The 16,070-nt window shown below is 38.4% G+C and overlaps 1 protein-coding gene across 1 annotated transcript in view; it reads right to left on the minus strand.

Moving 5' to 3' along the window:
- ASNS (asparagine synthetase (glutamine-hydrolyzing)) overlaps nucleotides 1-13,474 on the minus strand; it is an 82,152-nt gene extending 68,678 nt beyond the window's left edge. Inside the window, exon 1 of the mRNA XM_023750741.1 lies at nucleotides 13,164-13,474. The gene's annotated coding sequence lies outside the window, so the exon portion shown is untranslated. The remainder of the gene's footprint in view (nucleotides 1-13,163) is intronic.
- Between the last annotated feature and the right edge of the window lie 2,596 nt (nucleotides 13,475-16,070).

Below are 16,070 nucleotides of genomic sequence, written 5' to 3' on the forward strand. Positions count from 1 at the left end.
GGAAAGTACAGTCCTTATCTCAGTGTGAATACATAATGAAGGCTCGGTGAATAGTTACCATTGATCACACAGATAAGAATTGGGAAAGGCAATGCTTAAAAGAAAAAAAAAATCAGGGTCAGATGCAGGCATGTGTGCATTCTACATGATAAAATTTCCCCTAAAAGAGTTTTTTTGTTTTGTTTTTTGTACTTTTCTTATACAAATAAATCTAAGAAGTTGGAAAAAGAAAAACATTAAAACTCTTCATTAGAAAGTCAAGAGAAGTTTGAGCATTAACTATATCATTTAAATATTAAAAATGTCATTCTTTTCTCAAGAATGCTGCCTTGATCTTTTGGAAGAGGTAGATTATATCAACAAAGTTTTTTGAAGGACTACTACAAGCAGAAAAAAAGAGAGATTAGGTAAAATAGTAAAGCATTACAGATCTCAAGAGTCAAGAAGACTACCCAAAGAGCAAAACACAGAAAAATGATTGTTCTATAAGAAAGGAACAAAAAAGAAAACTCTAGCATGTTAAAGAGCTAATGTCAGTTTTCAAATTAAGGTTCAAGAACACTATAAAGAAAATCAATTCATAAACACCAAGTGATGAAAGGATGGAAACTTATTGACACAGGTTTTATTAAAAGGAGATCATGCTAGCTAAGTTGAATAAACACGTGTTTTATATCTGATGAAAGAAAAGTCACAGAGATGGTCACTGGGATTGTCTAAATAATTTTTGGGGCACATCAATGAAGGCTTTATTAGAATATTAACAAACAACTGCTATAGAAATAAGAAATGATGCATCTTTAAATTTCATTGGCAAAGATGACAGTTGAGAGAATTCTCCTGTAATCTTGCCCTCAGCCTACTGTGGCTTACCCTTCTCCTTTTCCTGCCCTTACTTCCTTCCCTCAGGTGAGGAAGGGCAGTGGGAAAGCGAAAAATCTGAGTGACAACAGCAGTGGTGGGGAGAAGGTGGGTGGAAACTTGTGAGGCTACTGCTTCCTGGTTGCTATCATATATATAATAGCTACTAAAAAAGGGTTTGTTTTTCATGGAGGGGAAATATATATATAGCTTCAAATTATAAATACAAATTGAAGTAGAACATTATAAAACTGCATAGATCTTTCCTAAGAGGCCTTTCATAAAAGAATTGGCTCTACAAGGCTCGAGAAGACTAGAGTCTACAAGATGTACAGTGTTTCTTTTTTACCTCAGATGTTCATTATGCAGCTCTGTAGACTATAAATGATGCAGCATTATAAGCACTTTTTGGAAAACAGGCAGAAGAGGCAAAATTTATTTTATGTATAAAAAATGTAAGACTATTTTAGAAAGAGAAGATCAAGTAATATACAAGACTACTTGGCTTTCATTGACTAAAACAATGCGATTCATTCATTCATTCAGCAAGTATTTGTGAAACACATAATAGCATGTGCCAGGCACTGGGGAGACAGCAATAAACAAGACAAAGTTCCCGCTCTCTTGGGCCTTGGATTCTAATGGAGCAAAACAGACACTCAACAAGGAGACAGATAATAAATGATTGAGTTCTATGAAGAAAGCTAAGTCAGGATAGAGAATGGAGGGAAGAAGTTATGAACCTCTTTAGGTTTTATCCTCTTTGTTTCAAAGATCTAATCCCAGACCAAGAACTTGGCATATATGAACTCAATAAACCTTTGCTGAATGATTACCCTAGCTGTCAGCAGTTCTCGGTCAGCATGAGCCTCCAAGGTGTTTGCTAGTGAACTTGCCAGAGTGTGACAGGTAACAGGGACCAATGGAATCAAAGAACCTACAAAGGAAACATAAAACTTCTGGGTTCCTCCTGATTCGGTTCCTGCCTGATGAAGATATCCTTCTAATGCAGCGGTTCTCAACCTGTGGGTAGCAACCTTTGGGCGGTAGAACGACCCTTTCACAGGGGTCGCCTAAGACCATCCTGCATATCAGATATTTACATTACGATTCATAACAGTAGCAACATTACAGTTATGAAGTAGCAACGAAAATAATTTTATGGTTGGGTCACAACATGAGGAACTGTATTTAAAGGGCCAGAAGGTTGAGAACCACTGCTCTAATGCCATATGTAGCGTAACTCCAGGAACACAGGGCTGGGCCACCACGTGGGACATAAAGCAATACTCACAGAAGTGATTTTTATTCTGCACAAATCCTGACACTTCCTGGGCTGTACCAATTTCTAGGACTCCACATCCCCTCTCCTGTAGGCCCTTAGGCACAAAGGACCTCCTATTTCTCTGCAAATAGAATTTTCAGGTTTAAGAAAGGGCTCACAACTTAGAAAAGCCAGTTTATCCTCCCTGGGGGAAGAGGGATGGTAAAAGGGCTCAGAATTTAGAAACGCTGAAGGACAAAGACCTTTTATCCTTTCTCAGTACTGTGTGTCTGTGTGTGTGTGTGTGTGTGTGTGTGTGTGTACCTACAATTCCTCTCCTAAAGTTACCTGTTACTCCCTTCTTCAATGGGCCAATACATTGCTAATCCTGTTACTTGAACATTGGAGGAAATTGACACAGTCCTAGAAGTCAAAATGATATAATTGAATTGGATTTTTTAATATAAACAATAATGAGAGAATGAGAGGTCTTGTGACAGATCCAACTTATAAAATCAGCGAATAGTGGTGCTGAGATTTGAACCCAGGTCTACCTAATTCCCAAACCCTTATTTATTTCATTCCATGACCCAGGCTCTTTAATGAACCCAATTAAATAGGCCCTGGTAAGTGAGATTCAGGCAAGCATTATGGAAACCTGGGTGTGGAGTGGAACAGAATTGAACTTTGGGCTGCAGAGCCAAGAGCCAAGGATATCAAACAACAACAACAATGATAATAATACACTGAATGAGAGTAGAGCTATTGCTACTCTATTATTTAGTATATGTTTTAGGAAAGGATTGGAGAAATTAAAAAACTATGCATCATGATCTTGCCCTGACCTGAAGTCAAGATGGGCTTATTTTTAAATCATGAACCTATCAAGCAGGGTAACACTACCTAATTCTGCATTACTCCATTGTCTTGACTGGCTTCTACAATTATAATGACTTCCAATACAGTTTCCATTCAACTTAGTTAAGTGTTTCTTAGCTTCCCTAAAGATACGCTTTTGTTGTTGTTAAGCCTCACCTGAGTATATTTTTTCCATTGATTTTTAGGGGGTGTGGAAGAGAGGAGGGGATGCGGGGAGAAAGAGAGAGAAAAACATCAATGTGAGAAAGACATCAGTTTGTTGCCTCTCACACACACCCGACTGGGACAGGGATTGAACCAGCAACCCAGGTATGTCCCCTTCACCAGGAATCGAAAGAGCAACTCTTCAGTGTGCTGGCTAATGCTCCAACCCCTGAGCAATACTGGTCAGGCCAAAGATTTACTTTTGAAGTATCAACAGCCTTTCTACCTGAGAGTTGCTTGCATTTCTTCAGCAACTCTCTTCACATTATAGCTTCCTTTGTTAGCTAGCCTCAGAGTATGTGCATATAATTCTGAACAATTCGTTTAAAATCAGTCTTCACTTGAGAACCTCCTTAGGTTAAAATTGCTGCATTTTCTTCCTAGGCATGTTTCAAATTGTTCTTTATATTTCAGAAGCCTCAGTCAAAATGCGTTCTTTAATGTTCAGAGGACTCACTAAATCAAAAATGGTTTCCTCAAGTTAATATTGCATTAACTTTGCAGTACATTCATTCCTAATGAAAACTGGCATATTCAAGCCTGCTACCCTCTCAGTATGCTAGACCTGACATAGTTCTCTGATGAGTAAAGTAAAATTATTGTATTTCTCTGCAATTCTGGAGCGTTTCCTCTCCTCTTCAGAACTGGCTAGAATGCCCCCTCTTTTCTCTAAAGAAATGAAATTAAATGGGGGTGGGTGGGTAGATGAGGGTGGGAGTGGTAGTTTCCAGTGATCTACTGCAGGACTTTGTACTTGCCTCTGTTTGGTTTAATTCAATCAATATTCCAACCTTCTATGAGTGCCTCCTATGTGCTAAGTTTCGTGTTGAGTAGAAAAGATGAGAAATCAACCTCTGAAGGGGCATTAGAATTAGATGTTGGTGTGAATTCTAATCTATCATTTACTAGCAGGTGACTTGAGTTAGCTATTTGATTTCTCTGAGGCTCAATTTCCATATCTGAGTATAATTCCTACATGTTATAGTTATTATGAAAATTATATTTATAGTACTTAATATGTTATCTATACATATTTGTTTGCCTACACAAATATACAATACATACACAAATGTATACATATGTAAATATTTTTATATATGCATACATATAAATATACATATACAAATATAATTTTTACAACAGCTATATTATGTAGGAATTTTATATATAGGTATGTGTGTAGTAGGTGATGCTCCATAAATGTTTGTTCCTTTTGGATAATGTTACAATATACTTATGATTTGATAACATTTCTTTCTCTTTTACCTCTCCAACCACACCAAATGGCTGTTAAATATCCTATTGATTTTCTTACCTAAATGAATTCAAATTGATCATGTCTCAAGATATTCCTCCTATCTCAAAAATTGTGTGACATTTGTGAAATGTATTGAGACAACCAGCAGGATTGTTTATCTGAGATCATAAACTCCTTAGGGGTTCAGGGACTTTTTGAACCTTCTGAAATTGTACGGGAATCAGGTATGTTTGTAACTTAGGCCTTTAGATTTTTAACGGCACGGAGAAACCAACAAAAAAGTCAGAATCATAAGGGTGCTATAAAATCACAGCTGGGTCTCACAATAGATTTTATACTTTAGAAGTCAGACACCGTCTATGTCATTTCCTTTTTATAATAGTTGTTAGCACAGAGCCAGAAAGAGTTAAGAACTTAAAAAAAGAAAAAGAAAGTAATAATGGCATTCTTTTTTCTACTGGCAGGGGCAGGTATAAAAACAATAACTAAAAATAAAGAGATGGAAAGGAGGCAGGCGAAATACTGAGTGCAGTTAAAGACCAGGAAGCAAAGAAAAAGAAGAGAAAAGCAAACACCCTCCCCCCATACACATACACCCTGCCCACAACATACACAAACACACCCCACACACAGAGGAAGAGGAGGGGGGTGACAAAAATCACTTGGAAGAGAAATAGAGTTCCAAAGCAAGAGGGAAAAGAAGAGGCAGAGAGAGAGAGAGAGAGAGAGAGAGAGAGAGAGAGAGAGATATTAGTTTGTTGGACTATGATAGTTTGTTCCCTTCCTCTTATCCCCTTCCCTAATAATCTTTTCAAGGCAAAGAAGGCTCTTTAGAGATCCAATAGAAAAAGGAGTTTTAGAGACTGAATAAAGGTATGTGAAATGCCAACCATTTGAACTTAATTTCATCGTAATGCCCTCCTCAAGTCACTTTTTTATCACCTGAATTTTCTTTATCTGCAACATCTAAATGGTTAATGTTAGTAAGCTAAACAAAGTTACCTGTCTCCATGTGAGCTGTATTCCAAAAATTCATTGAAGTGACAATGTTTTTTCCAGCCCAGCCTGTGTGGCTCAGTGGTTGAGCATCAACCTATGAACCAGAAGGTCATGGTTCCATTCCTGGTCAGGGTACATGCCTGGGTTGGGGCTCTATCCCCAGTGCGGGGTGTGCAGGAAGCAACTGATCAATGGTTCTCTCTCATCATTGATGTTTCTATCTCTCTCCTCCTCCCTTCCTCTCTGAAATCAATAAAACATATAGTATTTTCATACAGAAACAGTGTTTAAAACAGTATCACAACAATCGATAAACACACATTTAACCTGTAATGGGAGAAAAGGAAACTGGCTTTGGGTCATTAGCTGGGAGCTTGATAAACCGGAACGTAGCATATCTTCTCATTTCCTTTCTCACACCCAAAGAGCTTTGTACTCACCAGTGTTGATAATTTGGGGATGTGTCTGTACTTCAAAGATAAAAGGCAGCAATAGCATAAATGTCTACTTGTGAGATCCTTATTCCTTCCTTCAACTCTTTCCTGCCCCACATGTGTGCCCTTCTTGCCCCTAGTTATCACTCCACTTTCTGTCTAGATCGTTCGGGCTTCAACTATAAAGCCTTACTTCCTTGCTTATCAGTCTCTGCTTTCAACCCTCCACCCCTAGCCTCTGCCATTCCCATTCATCATTTATATCCTTGATAAAAGTCTAATATATAGGGGTATACGTAATGTTGTCTTGACTGGCAATGCTCTATTTCAGCCAAATTTCATAAACTGAAATTTTCACAACATGAAAAAAAAGTTTGTTGTACATATTTGTAGTAGAGAAAAGTGAATAGCATATTCATGAGGTGCACATAAGACACAAGCAGGGGAAATTAAAGTGAAAAAGTTTCAAGAAGGAAGTGAAATGCAGGAAGAAAGAGTACAGAAAGTCATTACTACTATATTTTTTCCTCAGTTCTTTCCTGGAGAAATTTCTTTCTTGAGAAAAAAAAAAAAAAGAATGTTTATAAGCACCTACTGTGTGCCAGGCACAGTATTAGGTGCTTTCATGTTATCTCATTTACTAATAACAATCCTGTGGAAGAAATATTATTGCCATTTTCCAATGAGAGAAATTCTGACTCAACGAGAATAATTCAGTTTTCTAAGACCACACAGTAAGTTATGGAGCTGGGGAGAGAGTGTAGCATGGGTTTAAAGTCAGAAACCATTGGGATCAATGCCCATCAGCAGGTGAATGGATACACAAATTGTAATGGAATACTGCTAGCAACAAAAAGGAATGAACCACTCATAAACTCAACAACATGGTTTAATTTCAATGTAATTATGCTGAGTGATAAAGCTAGATAAAAGGGAGAACACATGGTACGATTCCATTCATATAATGCCAAAATATGCAAACTAATCTATAGTGATAAAAAGCGGGTAAGTGGTTTCTTGGAGATGGGGTGGAGAGTGGCAGGAGAAAACTTTTGGGGGTGACAGATATGTTTATTATCTTGATTGTGGTAATGGTTTCATGGGTATACACATGTCCAAACATCAACCTTACATATGTATAGTTAGTTACTGCATGCTAATTATACCTCAGTGAAGCAATTTTTAAAAAACTGGGTTGAAATCCATGTTATACTATTTACAAGTGCCTAATCTCTAAGACTAGTTTATTTATCAGTTAATAGGGTTGATAACACCTACTTCAGAGGGTTGGTGTGAAGTTTAAAATAAATCAGTGACGTAAGTGTATTGTGGAGTGCCTAAAACATAACATAGTGTCTGATACATAGTAAGTAATCGGCTGCAGAAGTCATTTATGAAGTCCTAGACTCTGAGTTCTTCCTTCTTAGAGCTTTTCCCACTTGAATTAGTAATGCTAGTCATTGTTATTTTTATTTATAGCTATCATTTACAATCTTACTCTGAAGCCCAAGATCTTTACACTAAACTGTGATAAATTTTATGATTTAAGGGACACCATCCCCCAATGGGGGAACAAGGCCCAGAGTCTTCTGCATAAAACCTGTCTTAGAGCCAACAGTTTGTCGAAGTTGTGGCTATTGTACGCTTCAGCTCCAGAGTTCCGCTTAGTTCCTTTTTATTTCCTTCTCTTTATTGGTATTCTCTTTCGTTCATACATTATTTTCCTCATTTCCTTTAGTTTATTGCTCATGTTTTCCATTAGTTTTTTGAGCATAAGACAGTTATTTTAACATCTTTGTCTGGTAATGCCAATGTCTGGACTTCCTCAGAGATGGTTTCTACCAATTTATTTTGGGGTTTTTTTGAATGAGCCATATATGCTTGTAACTTCTTAAAATGAAAAATGGAAATTGGACTAGTATAAGATGGTAACTGGAAGTCAGATTCTTTGTATGCCTTGTAATTTTTTTAATAAAAATTGGACATTGAATTAATATAATGTGGTAAGTAGAAGTCAGATTCTCCCCTTTTCACAGGGTTTGCTGTTTTGGGGTTGTTGGAGGCTGTAGTCATCAGTTTATTTATTTCCCAAACTATTATTGCAAAGACAGTATTCCTTGTCAATGGGGTCACTGATGTCTGTGTTCCTTAGCTTGTGTGCAGCTAGTGTTTTGATAGAAATTTCCTTGAATGCAGGAACCTTCCCGTCTTTGTAAATTGTCTCTGAGCTAGGGCTTTCCTTCAATTTGTCAGGTTTGCACTGTACCAAGCAAGGGCTCAGCCCAGGTGAAAGCTTAGGGTCGTCTAAGATTTTTTTCTGAGCATGTATCTTGCCATGGGTATGCATATGGCTTTATAAATTCCCGTCTCGATGGTTGCTTTTGAATGTCCTAATTTCTAAAGAAATTCTCATCTTTTGCCTTAGATGGTCTATTGTATGTTTCACTGTATTCTCTGACCCAGCTGCCGGAGGGTTATTGATTCGGCTTGCCGTGTTTTCAAGCTCTTTCAGCCGAGCTCTCAGCTAGGTAAAACATAGAACACCTTGCCACAGTCCTTCAGATTGCCCCCTGTATTAGTATGCTTGGGCTGCCATAACAAAACACCACAGCCTGGATGACTCAGACAACAGAAATTTATTTCTCATAAGACTGGAGAATAGAAAGCCCAAAACCAAGCCTCCAGCCAATTCTGTTTCTGGCGAGGGTTCTTTCCCTGGCTTACAGACAGCTGCCTTCTCACTGTGTCCACACTTGATGGACAGAGAGAGCTCTTGTATTTCTGCTTCTTATAAGGGCACTAGCCTTATCAGATGAGGATCTCACACTTATGAACTCACTTAACTTTTATCACGTCTTTATAGGCCCTACAGTCACACAGTATGTTAGGACTGCAACATATAAATTTTGGAGGACACAATTCAGTCCCTAGCACCCCCCAGACACATTAGAACAGATATCACAATAGTCTGTGAGCAAGGTCAACTTTGCTCCTTCCAGAATCGAGGGGCAGTCCCACACCAGGAACACAGGCTGCTGCCACTTTAAGATTGCTGCCACTTTCAGACTGTGTTTTTTTGTTATGATTGCAGCAACTTTATGACTACTGCTGCTTTAAGACTGTTGCCACTCTAAGACTACTGACATTATAAGACTGTTCCCATGCAGGGGAGGAGGGAGCGGAAAAGCAAGTAAAATCACAACAACATTTTCCTAGTGCTTTGAAGTGCCTTTTTCTTGATTCAGTGCTCACTTGGTTGCTATAAACTTTTAAGTGTTTTCCAGAGTTCTCACAAAATTGGTTCTGACAGTGGCTTGCTCCTTGTTTTTCTGTTTCTGTGAAAGAACAGAACTTAGAGCTTCCTACTTTGCCCTTTTGATCTCTTTATACAAAAGATTATAAATTTTGCATGTTTTTTTATAAGCCTTAGGTTATTCCTCAGATCAAAGTTTTCAAAATGCTTTTTACTTCTTACAAATGAAAAGAACGATTTAGATCTCTCTTAAATGAAGTGATGAAATGTTTTTTAAAGAATGGGAAAATTACCCATTCAAACTAACTTAACAAAAAACGTGTAATTTAATATATGAATACAGTGTAGGGATTCATGGAACTCAAGAGCAGGAAGGCCATCTGAGGGAAGGGGGCCATGGGAAATATGTGAAAGCTAGAAAGTGACTCTCTCCCTGCTCTTTCTCTCTCTCAGGGAGCACACAGCTCAGGGTCATTACACTTCTCAGATAGTCTGCTTCATTCCTGACTCTCCCTGCAGAATGGGCTCCCCTTATCTTGGGTTTACATGTTTGGGTTATAATCCCATATTTGGAGTACAGTTTCAGGGTTCAAAAGAGAGTAACTAAGGCTTCTTTCTCCCAATTCCAAATTCCCAGAAGACAGAATCTGATTGAGTCATATTTCTTAAAGGATCAAAACCTATTGAATCAGCTGTGGCAGGAAAGGAGAAGGGTCCTCTCATATAAACATGGCTATGGGGACCCAAGCTGTAGGAGGAATATAGGGATGAGGAAGGGGAAGCTTCTCTATGAAGAATGGACAGAAAGCCGACAAAGTATCTGTCACAATCCATTTTTACATTTAAATACATTTAGATACAACTTAAAAGAAGAAAAAAAAATGTTCCACATAACTGCGCTAAATTTGTCAGTTCTTTACAATAACAGAGGTAGCATACATATTTATAAATCATTTACTGCTTAGGGATTTTAAACTAAAGGCAGCTTCACCTATTCCATTTATAACAAATGCTCCCTGCTTTTGTTGAGCCACTAGGAAAACATCCTGAATCTTATTCCAGGAACTAGAGAAACCCCAAGTAACCCTAGGGAGCCCAATCTCATAAGTTGAGAATATTTCTCTAGACGACAACATTCCTCAGCACACACGTTGCCGTCTCGGCTTTTAAGCTTAGTATGTTGTGAGTCATGCTGAGTCCTCTTCCCTGGAGGTTAAAAGTATTTCCGAGACTTTCTTTTTTTCTTTATCTCCTCTTTGGCTACGTTCCCCACCTTAATCCACTTCACGTGTCAGTCAATTCAGAAAATAACACTAACCTTTGCAACTATCTCAAAATCTTGGTAGATTTTTGTGAAGATGTAGCAGCAAGGAATAAAAACTGTTTGAAAAATGCTCTCGCAGGTTGCGTAGGGTAAAAATACTTTATCCTGGCAGGTATTTCGATATGGAACGAGCTCAGTTGGAAAGCATATAATCGCCAGATAAGGAAGCTCTGTCGGTGTTTTTGGTTTTTGTTTTTGTTTTTTTTGGTAGGGTCTTACTACTCAAGTAAATAAAAATAGTAGGTAGCAGGGGTCATCTACAACCACAAATAAACTGTCTAATTAAAAAAGTAATTTCAACCAATTTGGAGTCAGCAGAATAGCAGAAAGCAAGACAGAACAACAATACCTAAAACAAAATCAGGGAGTTTGGATAATTCACCCACTACATAATTGGGACTTGCATCTTACACTAAGGCCCCATCTTACTCATCCTCACATATTTACCTCTGGGGTTAGCCATACCACCAAATTGTGCATCGTCAATAACTATCTCTATCTCTGATGTTCCATTGTCCTCCTCTCTGAAAGAGAAAGACATGTATTCTACCATTTATTTTCTTGCTGCTGGGTGCAATTTTGCTCTAGGATAAACTCTTAGATTCAGACCAAATTATTGGTTAAATGTATGTTTATTACTAAGCATGTTTAACGACCACTGTTACCATAAAGAGGGGCACACACCCAACCACAATGACAAATTAGTTCATGAAGAGAAAAAGAAGCCAGTCATAATTAGGTATTCTTTTAAAGGTGCAATAAATTTTCACCAGGCTTATAAAATGAGATCTGACATGTAATAACCCACCATCCTGCCATATTATTAAACCCTAACTGCTTACTATGAATGATGCTAATATTTTACAAAGGAACACAGTACAACCAGTTATCACCTCTAGAAAGAAAAGTCTAAAACACACCATCTAATATATTTAATGTTTAACTGTAGTTTGACTTTGGATATAAGAGTGCAGCAAAAACTGATGAAAGGTGTGAGAATCAATTGGCTATATGGAAATTCAATAAAAAGTATTTGATATTTTGTTATTCTTTATAAAATTGTGAGTTACACAACATTTATATCAGTGAGATTATAAATTAACTAGAGGCCCAGTGCATGAAATTCGTGCATGGGTATGGTCCCTAGGCCTGGCCTGCAATCAGGGCCATCTTCCCCAGCTGCCTACAGCTATTCTCCATCGGGTGATGGGTGCCTGATGGCCAGGGGGAAGGGACCAAGAGGTTGGCTGTTCCCACACACTCACCGGCCCCGCCCCCACCGCAGGTGGCCATCAGACGATCGGAGCCTGCCAGCCAGGGAAAGGAACCAAGAGGTGATCAGTGCACCTCATAGTGATTGGTCCAGTGGTCGTTCTGGTCATTTTGCCGTTCGGATCAATTTGCATATCACCCTTTTATTATAAAGGATGTGCATTAATAGATATGTATATATACATGTATATGTTTTTTAGAGTGCTGGTTGTTAAACATTTGCCAGCATTTGTATAAAGCTCTATTTCTAGCTTTTCCCCTTAATGTACAAATTCAAATTAAAATGAATATGTACTCTTAAAAAAATAAAATAAAATATTTATTGCTTAAAAATACAGTAGGATAGTGCCTGCCAGATGTTGCTTGATGCTTAGAGTGTAGGCCCACACACCAAAGGGTCATGGATTTGATTCCTGGCCCCAGTTGGGGCTCGTGAGGGAGGCAAGCAATCAATGTGTCTCTCTCACATTGATGTTTCTCTCTCTCTCTCTCTCCCTCCCGCACTCCTTCCCTCCGTCCTTCCCTTCCACTCTCTAAAAATCAATGGAAAAAAATATCCTCTGGTGAAGATTAACAAAAAAACCACACAGTAGGACAGACCTCATGAGCCTAATGTAATTAACACGTTAAGTGCCATGTCAGTCACTGGTGACTGAAACGGAAAGGAAGACAAAACAGGCTTGGTGCTTAACGTGTTAAGAGAATGCTAATGCTTTATAATTACACTGTCACATATAATCTCATTGACCACCTTTTGAAGCATGTTAGGATTATTTCCCCCAATTTGTGGTTAGGAGAATTGAGATTTGGAGGTCTTAAGTGACTTGCCGTAGGCTACTTGGCTATTCAGTGATAAAAAACTGGGAGCATTATTCAAGACTCAAGGATTCTAACACTCTATTCACCTTATGTTTCTTTCAGAAATGTCAATGTTTAGGTCTCAGCAAGATTCACAGTTGATTTCCCTGTGATCATATCAGAAAACCCTTGTATAATACAGGTGTCAGGAATCAAAGATAATACCAGCATTGTTTGTTACCGTTTAAAGCAGTGGTTCTCAACCTTGGCTGCACATTAGCATCACCTGGGAATCTTTTTAAAATCCTGTTTTCTGGGCCTCACCCTCCGGAAATTGTTTCTTTGTTATGGATTGAGGCCCAGAAATCAGGATTTTAAAAAGATTCCCAGGTGATTCTAATGTGCAGCCAAGGTTGAGAACCACTGGTTTGAAATGAAAAACAAGTATCTTACTTCATTCAATTGTGTACTCATTCAAACAACAAATAATTAAACACTGAAATACGTGCCAGGCATTGTGCTAGGCTCTATTATACCTAACTCTATTAGTTATCTTTATGGCATAACAAATTATCCCTAATTAAATGGCTTAAGACAACAAACATTTTTTAACTCACAGTTTCTCTGGGCCAGGAATTCAGGAGCACTTTAGCCGAGTGGTTCTGGGTCAGGTTCTCTCTTGAGGTTCAGTAAAGATGATCAGGAATGCAGTCACCTGAAAGCTTGACCAGGGCTGGAGGATCTGCTTCCAAATTCACTCACATTGCTGTTGTCATGAGTCCTCAGTTCCTCACTAGCTTTTGGCTGGAAGCCTTAATTACTCATAATGTGGGCCTCTCTATATATTCAAATGTCCCCCCGCCTCCCTAAGAAATCACATTATGTCATTTCTACAATGCGAACAAGTCTATTCATGAGAACGAGTCACTAAATATAGTTCAAACTCAAGTAAGGGGAATTCAGGGCCACCTTTTGAAGGAAGAAGTATCAAAGCTTGTGAACATATTTTTTAAAAAAATATATTTGTATTGATTTCAGAGAGGAAGGGAGAGGGGAGAGAGAGAGAGAAACATCAATGACGAGAGAGAATCATTAATCAGCTGCCTCCTGCATGCCCCACACTGGGGATCGAGCCCACAACTCGGGCATGTGCCCTGACTGGGAATCGAACTGTGACCCCCTGGTTCATAGGTCAACATTCAACCAATGAGCCACACCAGCTGGGTCATATTTTAAAACTATTATACCAGTGAATATAATTTACTTTACAGAACTTAATCAAGTCATCACAAAACGATTTGTTAATCTAATTGTAACATTTGGGTATTAAAAGGAAAACTAAGTTTATCAGAGAAGAGAGTGGTGTTTTGTTGTTATTTCTTGTTTCCATTTTGTGTTCCCCGTTTATTAAAAATCCTATATACAGTGCTAAATAAATGGTGACTTGTTCTATGTTAATATATCAATTAGGAATTGCATTCAGTGTTTATAACAGAAAATCTAAACAACAAAACCTTAAATAGGAGGGATTTATTTTCCCCTACTCAAGTTCAGAAATGGGCAGTTCAGAGCTGGTAAACTGTGCCTCCAGAGCAGTCATGAGCCAGGCATCTTTGACTTCTCACACTATTAATAGTGTGTGGGGCTTTTGTTATTATGGTTGAAATATGGCTGCTCCACCTCCAGCATCAAGCCATTGCTCAGATAAAGAATGGATACAGGTCCAAAGGCTAAATGAACATTGCTTCCATAAAGCTTCAAGCCCCTCCTAGGAACATCTCCTTTAATTTTGTAGGCCACATGGCCAATCATGGCTTTCAAGAGTCTGGGGAGGTAAAGATTTTTAACTGGACATATTGTCACCCCAAAAAAAGATCAGAATTCTGCTAGTAAAGAAAAAAGATTTTGGCTTAAACAACTAGCAGTGTCAACCACCCTGCTCCAAGGAGCCTCAACACACATCCAGGGAGCTCTGACAGATTATTGAAACACCAGACTGACAACTGTCTGAGGTTTAACCGTGTTTCAAATGGGAGAATTTGGTTGTATTGAGTCTCACGTATAAAGTATATTTTTCAAAGTAGGCACACTTATTTTTTCTAGTTGATAATGTTGAAGAATTGGCTGACAAAAATGTCACTTCCACGAATTTGTCCCAAAAGATAACTACAAAGTTGTGCAAAGGGGCATACATAAGGAAGTTCATCAAAGAGTTATTTAAAATAGGAAACATTTGGGGGAAAAACAAAAATGTCAATCAATAGAAAACTGATTAAATGATGATAAATGTCCACTTAATGGACACTATGTAACTTTTTAAAATGAAGTTACTGGTGACATGCTGTTCAGTGAGAAAAGAACTGTGCACGTAAGATCCAATTTATGAAGTACTGTATTTGTCTTTGTTTTTTATTCTTAGAGATGTATAGAAGACGATAACATGAATATTTTAAATGGTTATCTCTATGAGATTTGGGGGAAAAGAACACCTGTATTTGTTTGAATAGTATGTATTGTTTTCATCAAAATAGTAGCTATTTAAAAAAATACCCAAGAGTGGGAGGGGCTAACTTCATCCGGTATTCTTCATATCAACAGTACTTGTTGCCACTAATTTTCTTAGACATGCTGTGGCTGAACTTATCCTTGGATAGGTTTCTTATTTTTGCTCACTGGAAATATGTCATTCCTTACTCATTATAAATTTCACTAAAATTAAAATGAGGTAAGAAATCATGAACTTTTTTTGCTTTGTTTTCCTTTCTATTGGAGCACTGTGACATCCTGTTTTACAGCAGCTGTGGAAAGAAAGGCTGAGGAAGAGAAGATGTAGGCAAAGATGTAAGAGGGAGAAGTCTGGAGGCATGGGTCTGGGAAAGAGCACTCACCTGAACATCAGACTGTTGTCAGTCTGGTGTTGCACTTCCTGCTTGAGCCCACCAGTTTATCTTTCTGACCTCAGTTTTCTCATCTGAAAAATGGGAGGTTTGGTTAAGAATCACTAGGTGTTTTAAAATTCTTTTGGAAGATTCTTTTGGATCTATTAATGGCATATCCTGGGAAACTACACTTGGGCTAAATCTAAACAAATTAAAGAAAAAAAATGACAACAACAATAACCTACACACGCTGTTTCGTATTTCTCCCAGGCATGTTGTTAAGTAAGTTGCCAAGATTACACAATAGGTGGAGGGACCAAGATTCCAGCCCAGAGCCTACACTCCTAACAGCTACGCTGAAAGTCACTGAAGAACTACCTGAGGGCCTTTAAAGGAAACAAGATAGCTTTCTCACCTTCAAGGTAGGCCTTGTGGATGCTGGTTAACCCCAATAAAGCCAAGACCTTACCCCCACCTCCTGACTGCTTTGAGGTTGCCTCCATGGCTCGCAGGCTCTCCCTTCTCAATTCAAAGATAGGTTTCTGATTCAATGTCCTTTTGCCAACTAAAGGAGGTAAGTTTTGCAAAGCCCCGAGGAAGTTCTTCCTGCCACTTGCCTGACAGCACTGAAGTCATGGCAGAACC

The sequence above is a fragment of the Myotis lucifugus genome, unplaced genomic scaffold (genome assembly GCF_000147115.1).
Source record: "Myotis lucifugus unplaced genomic scaffold, Myoluc2.0 scaffold_15, whole genome shotgun sequence".
Taxonomy (NCBI): Eukaryota; Metazoa; Chordata; class Mammalia; order Chiroptera; family Vespertilionidae; genus Myotis; species Myotis lucifugus.